This window comes from Panthera tigris, chromosome B3 (assembly GCF_018350195.1).
Source record: "Panthera tigris isolate Pti1 chromosome B3, P.tigris_Pti1_mat1.1, whole genome shotgun sequence".
NCBI classification, from domain to species: domain Eukaryota; kingdom Metazoa; phylum Chordata; class Mammalia; order Carnivora; family Felidae; genus Panthera; species Panthera tigris.
In genome coordinates this window covers 140,781,299-140,788,032 of record NC_056665.1, presented here as the reverse complement: position 1 = coordinate 140,788,032, position 6,734 = coordinate 140,781,299, and the positions used below count along the sequence as shown (strand labels likewise).

Genomic DNA, 6,734 nt, shown 5'->3' with positions numbered 1-6,734 from the left:
CTCCGTCCGCGAGCCTCTTCTGCCCAGGAGCTGACTGGTCGTCACCTCCAAATCCTGCAGGCGGCAGGTTGCACAGCGAGAAACAAATTCTCCTAAAGTTAGGCCTCTGAACTACCCGGAAGGGCCCTTATTTCTTCAGTGTGGCGCGGCCAAGCACAGGAAGAGTCGGATGAAGACTCAGGGCCATCAGTAAACACCGGGGGATCGGGCGCTGGGGGGTGGGAGACCCCGACTGGCTCAGCATGAGTAGCCTAAGTCCAATCATGTCACAAATCCTGCGTGTTATCACTGTCACGGAGCCGTACTCCCGCTCCGCAAATTGGTGAATACATTTCCAGTTAATCCCCCTTTGCCCTTTCAATCGGGACGCTCACGCGGTTCCTGGATACGGTGGCCGAGAGGCACAGGCCGCCGGGATTCCACCCACGTTCGCGCCCGCATCTCCCAGCCTCCCTTGCGGTTAGGCGGGGTCACGTGAGGAGCTCTGGCCAATGGGCTTGAGTGCGAGCGGGCTGAGGCCCCGGAGAGCCGGCGCGACGCTACCGCGTCCTCCTTCCTCGGCGGTGGCCTCGGAGGCCCCGAGGTGTGGCTGGAGCGGCCGGACGACCGCCCCGGAGCCTCGGCCGTCGGCGTGTGGACGCCTTACGTCCAGGGGTTGGTTTGTACCGCAGCCTGGCTCACCCTGACGGACATGAGGACGTGGAAGGGAATGACTCCCGAGCCCCTGGCACAGCAGCCTGCGGGCCCCGCCTCTGCTGCCGCGGGCAGGGCGGCGCTGGCCTGGCGCCGAAACTCGGGTGTCCCCTCTGCAAACTGGGATACGGAGTCTCACTGACAGGGCGGACGTGCCGGAAGAGTGGATCTGCACGTCCAGCTGGGGCCTGGGCCCCAGGAGGGGCACGGACCGGTGTCAGTTCTCCGCTCCCTCCGGAGCTTCGCGGCCTCGCAGGGAGACCAGCCCCTCCAAGAGCTCAGTGACATCAGCTTGCCATCCGGGCGTACGTTTGGTCAAAGGTGCAGACGCCTGTGCCTGGGCGTGAACCCAGCACTTCTCAGAAGTGTGAACTCTCCGCTCGCCTCCCCCGCGGCTGCGCACGCAGGACCGAAGGCGGTGGAGCCATCCGGAGTCCGCCCTGCCCTTGGCGTCCGCTTTCTTAAGAGGGTAGGTGGACGAGGAAGGTAGAGAGGCCTCTCCCTGGCCTTCCACATGTGCAGGAGCAGGGCTGGGTCTCTTTGCCTGGATGATACCACGGGTGTGTGTTGGGGGAGAGAGCAGTGCCTCTTGACTCGATTCCATCCAGAGCGGTTTCAGCAGAAACGCAAGAGACCTGTCTTTTATCCAGTTCCGTCTTCCTGAGCACTGTATGGTCAGTTACTACCACTACCACTTAGCAGTCGGTCCCTGTTGTGTGTGTGTGTGTGGGGGGGGGGGGGGTTAATTCTTTGCTTGTTAAACCCCAAAGTGAAAAATGAAACCCAACCACCCACCAAGCTAACACCTCCAGCGGCGGAAGAGTTTCAGAGAGGTGCTGGCTTGTTTTGAGTGTGCTTCCTTGGGGGCTGTGATCGGAGGCTGCTGGACGGATGCTGGAAGCTCCCGGATATTTCCTCCACCAAAATGTGGCTTTTCCCCAGCTTCTGCCACTACAGTCGGAGTTTGAAGGATGCACCAAGCTCCGAGCTAGGACAAGAGGTTGGCGAGGGATGCACGAGTGGGTTTCTGGGTGGAAGGATGAGTCTGCTTTCACCTTGGCCTCCAGATAGTCCTAGTCCAGTCATTACTACCCTTTTTTGAGGCCAACAGTTCTCATTAACATTTTTGCAAATGCAACATTCATGAGTTGTAGGGAGGGCCTGTGGCCTCTGAGCCCCCTGAGGGCAGGGTCCTCATCTGTGTTGTTCAGCTCTGCTCCCCTGTGCCTCGTTCATGCAGGAGCATTATTACTTTCCTGTGGCTGCCGTGACCGAAGTATCACAAACTAGGGGGCTGGAAACAACAGACATGTACTGTATCCCGGTTCTGGAGGCCAGACGTCTGAAATCAAGGCATTGACAGTGTTGTGCTCCCTCTGAACACTCTAGCTTCCCTCTGAAACCCTGTGTCTCCTTGCCTCTTCCAGCTGCTGGTGGCTGCTGGGCTTCCTTGGCATTGGATATATGACCTTTCCCCTGTGTGCCTACTCCTTTTCTTAAAAGAACAGCAGTCATTGGACTAAGAGTTCACCCTAATCCAATATAACATCACCTTAACTAATTACAGCTGCAAAAGCTCTATTTCCAAATAAGGTCATATTCACTGGTACAGGGGTTGGGGCTCAGCGTATTTTGGGGGACACAATTCACCCCACCACAGAGCGCATTCCGTATCCACCAAGTGAAAGGTCAGATGTTTGGGAGCAGAGAGGGCATGGGAAAATGAGGCAGAACGGGTCACAGAGAGATGGGCTTTGCATGGCAAATGTGCTTATGTAGCAGTCCACACACCGTGGTACGCCGTGATGCAGGAGAGAGAAATGCTTTTTACCCAGTCACCACTTTGCCGAGGCCCAGGGTCTTTCTCTTCTAAGGGCCATTGTGCACTTTTGCCATTCATTCATTCATTCATTCATTCAGTGACTCTATTGAGGCCAAACCCCAAGCTGAGAAGTAAGATACACTTCGCTCGCCCCAGGAGCTCCCAAGCAAGCAGGGGAGGCAGCTGTGACAAGGATAATTTGGATACCTTGGGCCGGTAGATGTAGATACAGAACTCTATAAGGAATCTAGCAAAAATGTGGCAGAGCAAGGTTTTGTTTCTTTTTAAACATGCCCCTTTTTTGAGTTTTATTTTATCCAGATCAGGACCCCTGGCCTGAAAGCTGTTTGACCTCATGATTACTGGGGAAAATCTGGGTGCCTTGACAAGGGTGAGGATGTTCTCTGCAAATATCAGAGCAGTGGCACTGATGACAAGGGCACTTCCCCACGACTGCTCAGGGCTGGAAGCAAAACATCTCGAACACAGGTTGTGAAGGTTCCAGGGGTGAATGTCCTCTGCAGGAAGAATAAGAGCCATCCTGTAGACTTCCCTGTTCCAGAAGGCTCCGTGGTGAATACATAATTAGGCCCTCTGTAATTACCAGTTTGAATCTGCCTAGGACACTAGGGCTCCCACCCCCTAATTTACCTTATAAATTTATTCTGCTAAAAAAGTCGAAAATGTCAGTCTTCTGTGAAAGCTGCATAAATGAATTATCTCCCCGGATGACAGAAGGTGGGAAGGAGGGGGAAGCTTCAAGAGGACATTCTTCATTGTGAGTGTCTAAAAGTACCCCACACTTAGTGTGCACCCAGCACAGAGCCCAGCCGGGCTGCTTTCCGAGGCCGAGGCCCAAGCTGTGTGTGTGTGTGTGTGTGTGTGTGTGTGAAGCCTGAGCTCCACCGGGGCCAAGAGCATGAGCTCCACATCCCTGGTGGGTGGGGGGAGGTGGCGTTTCAAACCAGCCTCTGCGGACCTTAGAAAATCTTAGCTCTGAGAGCCGTTTCACATGCTGGAGGCCCCCGAACGGAAGGGAATGAGGGAAAAAAGAGGCAGCTTCTTGGGAAGGGTCTCATCCAGTCCGACAGTCCCCCTGCACCTAGGATGGCCCCATGCCAGGATGGGGCCCTTCTGTGACCCTGCATGCATCTCAAGGCCAGATGCCCCCATGGAGCTCTTCACAGCCCAGTGCTGGCTTTTTTAATTCTTTCACAAACCTATATAAAAAATGTATGGCGAGTCTTCAGTGACGTTTTAGGAGGTTTGGGAAATCAAGTTCTTCTAAAAGCCCTTCTGATCCCGTAACCCTAGCACGGTATCGGCCGCCACTCCGGTATCTCTATCCACTCTTTTTTTTTCCCACAGGTGGCTTGTATGTTCCCACCCCCACCCTCCAAGCACTGCTGCCACAACTTTTTTAACTTCTGGGGGCAGAAGTGCCAATCCTGGGGAATTTCGAGACTAAAGAGGGAATGGCTGGTGGCACTCTGGCCCCATCTCTCAAGTGACACCCACTCACATTCTGAGAGGCTTCCTCCCTGCCTCTGTTCTGCGGGCTTGGCTCTTCCAGCTGCCGTTCCAGGTTGTGGATGTATGAGTCTTGTAGTGAGATCTAGCTGGCTCATTCATTGATGACCTACTATGTGCCTACCGAGGGCAGGGGAGAAGAGGCACGTCCCGGCTGTCTGCTTGGAAGAAATCAAGGCCCGGCGCTGCGTGGCAACCCACTTGCCGATAAAGACTGTGGGGTTTTCCTCTGGGTGTTTCCAGAGGCTAGCCGGATCCGTGGCACATAGTAGGGGCTTCATCAGGATTAGTTGAATATGTTCATGAATGAAACCTGGGGAGGATTCCTCTCTTCCTTCCTGAGATGAAGTGCTGAAATGCACGCAGGTCGGGTTGGATGTGGTTCTCCTTCAGAGCCCAGCACGAGGCCCCCAAAATAATAATGTATGTAAGTTGTTAAATGCTTACCGCGGGCCAGGCCCTGTGCCTGGGGCTTTCAGATAGGTGACCTGAGGTAATCTTCATGATCGTCTCAGATGTAACACAGGAGGACCTAGGACGCCAAGACCAAGAAAAGAGGCTGTTGACCTGAGGTCTACCAGCCACCAGTGGGCACAGTGAGGCCTGGACCTGCGCCTCTCGGAGGTGTACGTCCAAGCTGCTTGTGCCCTGCCCTGCATATCTCACAAGGTTGCGGGAAGGACAGACTCAAGTCAGGGAAGTGGAGGGACTTTGTCCCCCGTGACACTCTGTACTACTCTGAGTGAGTTGTCTGTTCCAGAACTTCAGCGGCAGAACCCCTGTCTACACCACTCCCTCTCCCTGCAGAGGCTCATTGCCTCTGTGAGTCCTTTTTGGGACTCCAGATCTTACTTCTCTCTCCTTCTTCATCCCATTTTTCTCTTCCTCTGTTATTTTGGTTTCAGAGCCATTGGTCATGTTTTTTCCCTGGATGTTGCCATCCCAAATGAAAGGGAAAAAAAAGCTTCTTCTGCTAATCCCATCGTAGACCTGGTTTCTTTCAAAATTTTCTCCTTCCTCTGTCCTCATCCTGTGCTGACTTGGCCTTTGCTACTGTGCTTCTGCATCTAGTGGTGTCCCCAGCTGCTCGCTGCTGTGGCCCTGCAGGAGGGCTGGAAACCGAGTCTGGGTGGAGACTGGTGTGGTTGGACGTGGAGACAGCCTGGGGTCCATTCTGGCCCTGCCTCTTAGTGGCTGGCCTTGGCTTTCCTGGGAATGAAGGTCCTTGTCTTCCCAGGATTAGATCAGGCAAATGACCTAACAATGTCATTAGACCATTGCTCTTTGACCTAGTAGGCCTTGAAGGTCTTGGAGAATTCTGTCATCTGTGACCAAAGACCCCTGCCCCCCATTCCTGTGCTCCCATGGCACTTAGGACACATGGGCTGGAGTACTTTTGGGGGGCTCTATTAGATCTGGCATAGTCCTGTCACTGTGTCGTTGACTTCTGCTTTACCTTGTGTATTCCTCAGAGCAGGGGCGGTATGTGAAATTCAGGCTTGTCTGAATGAGGAACCCGGGTACTGACCGTCACACGATGCCGCCATCTGGGCCCCCAGCCCTCCACGTTGTGTCTAGCAAGCTGGCACCCTATCGGTGTGTGTTGTTGAAATGTTACGAAGTGACTGCCATGTGCCAGAGCCTGGGCCAGGCCCGCTCACCTCTGCTCCCACGGGTTCTGAAGCCCTGTCTGATGAGGGAGATCACCCGGCAGAGAAATAAACGCCCTCTCCTCAGACCACCCAGCCGCTGGGTGCCTTTCACGTGGTGTGAGACGTCAGGTGTGTGCCCCCGGCTGCATGCAGCGCAGGATGGTGCAGGGTGGGGGCCTGGGGCGGGGGGACTTGGGGCAGCAGGCGGCCCTCTTGGCTGGTGGGGAGGGGGCTGACAATTGGCCTGGCTGTCTCCTGGCAGGCAGGGCTCAGGGGGCGGATGCCTCATCCAGACCCAATGTCCATTTTTCATTCAGAAGGAACCCTCGATGGGCGCTGTGGCGGTGGCTGAGGCCAGTCGAGTGGCGCTGGGAGCCAATGTCCTTGTCACCTTCTAACAACTCGTGGGGAGCTTCCGCCGGATTACGTGGGATGTTCAAGGGCCATGTACGTCAGTGGTGGCTGTCACCACCAGAGGCCAGGCAGGGCACCGGTGCAGCTAGGGAACCTGTGCCACTGTGTGTGACCACTGCCCAGCCCGGCAGGTCCTCTGTAGTCACCGGGAACGTTGAAGTTAAAGACTTTGATGGGGAGCGGCAGCGGGGAGCAGCCCAGCGCATCGCGGAGGAGACGGTGTTTCCTAACACTTCCGAAGGACAGAGTGCCAACTGGCGTGGCCATCTTCGCTTCGGGGGTCTCCTGCAGCCTCTGCCCAGGAGTCTGGGGGCTCACATGCATTTGCCCCTTACTCGGGAACCGTAACCCTCAGAGATCAGAAGGAGCATGGGAGCGAGACGATTCAATAAACTCACAATAAAACATCCAAAGCCTTTCATACTTTCTCACTTTCTTTAACTCAATTTATTTTTCATTTTGTGGACAGAGATTTAGTCTGGGTATTAGTTTATGATTTTTTGCTGAAGGAATTACTCAACACACACACATATAAAAAGGAAATATTATTTTTATCACTTATTTTGTGCCATGTATACCATAGGAGAAAAAAATGGAGCGAAATCACTTCAGTACCGCTGTGT

The 6,734-nt window shown here is 54.5% G+C and overlaps 1 long non-coding RNA gene across 1 annotated transcript; it reads left to right on the top strand.

Annotated features, from left to right (window-relative positions):
- The first annotated feature begins 524 nt into the window (after window positions 1-524).
- On the top strand, window positions 525-6,532 carry LOC122239313. The gene is made up of 3 exons (XR_006218282.1): window positions 525-1,162; window positions 5,518-5,826; window positions 6,015-6,532. It is a non-coding gene; the product is annotated as an uncharacterized LOC122239313 (long non-coding RNA).
- Window positions 6,533-6,734: the final 202 nt, after the last annotated feature.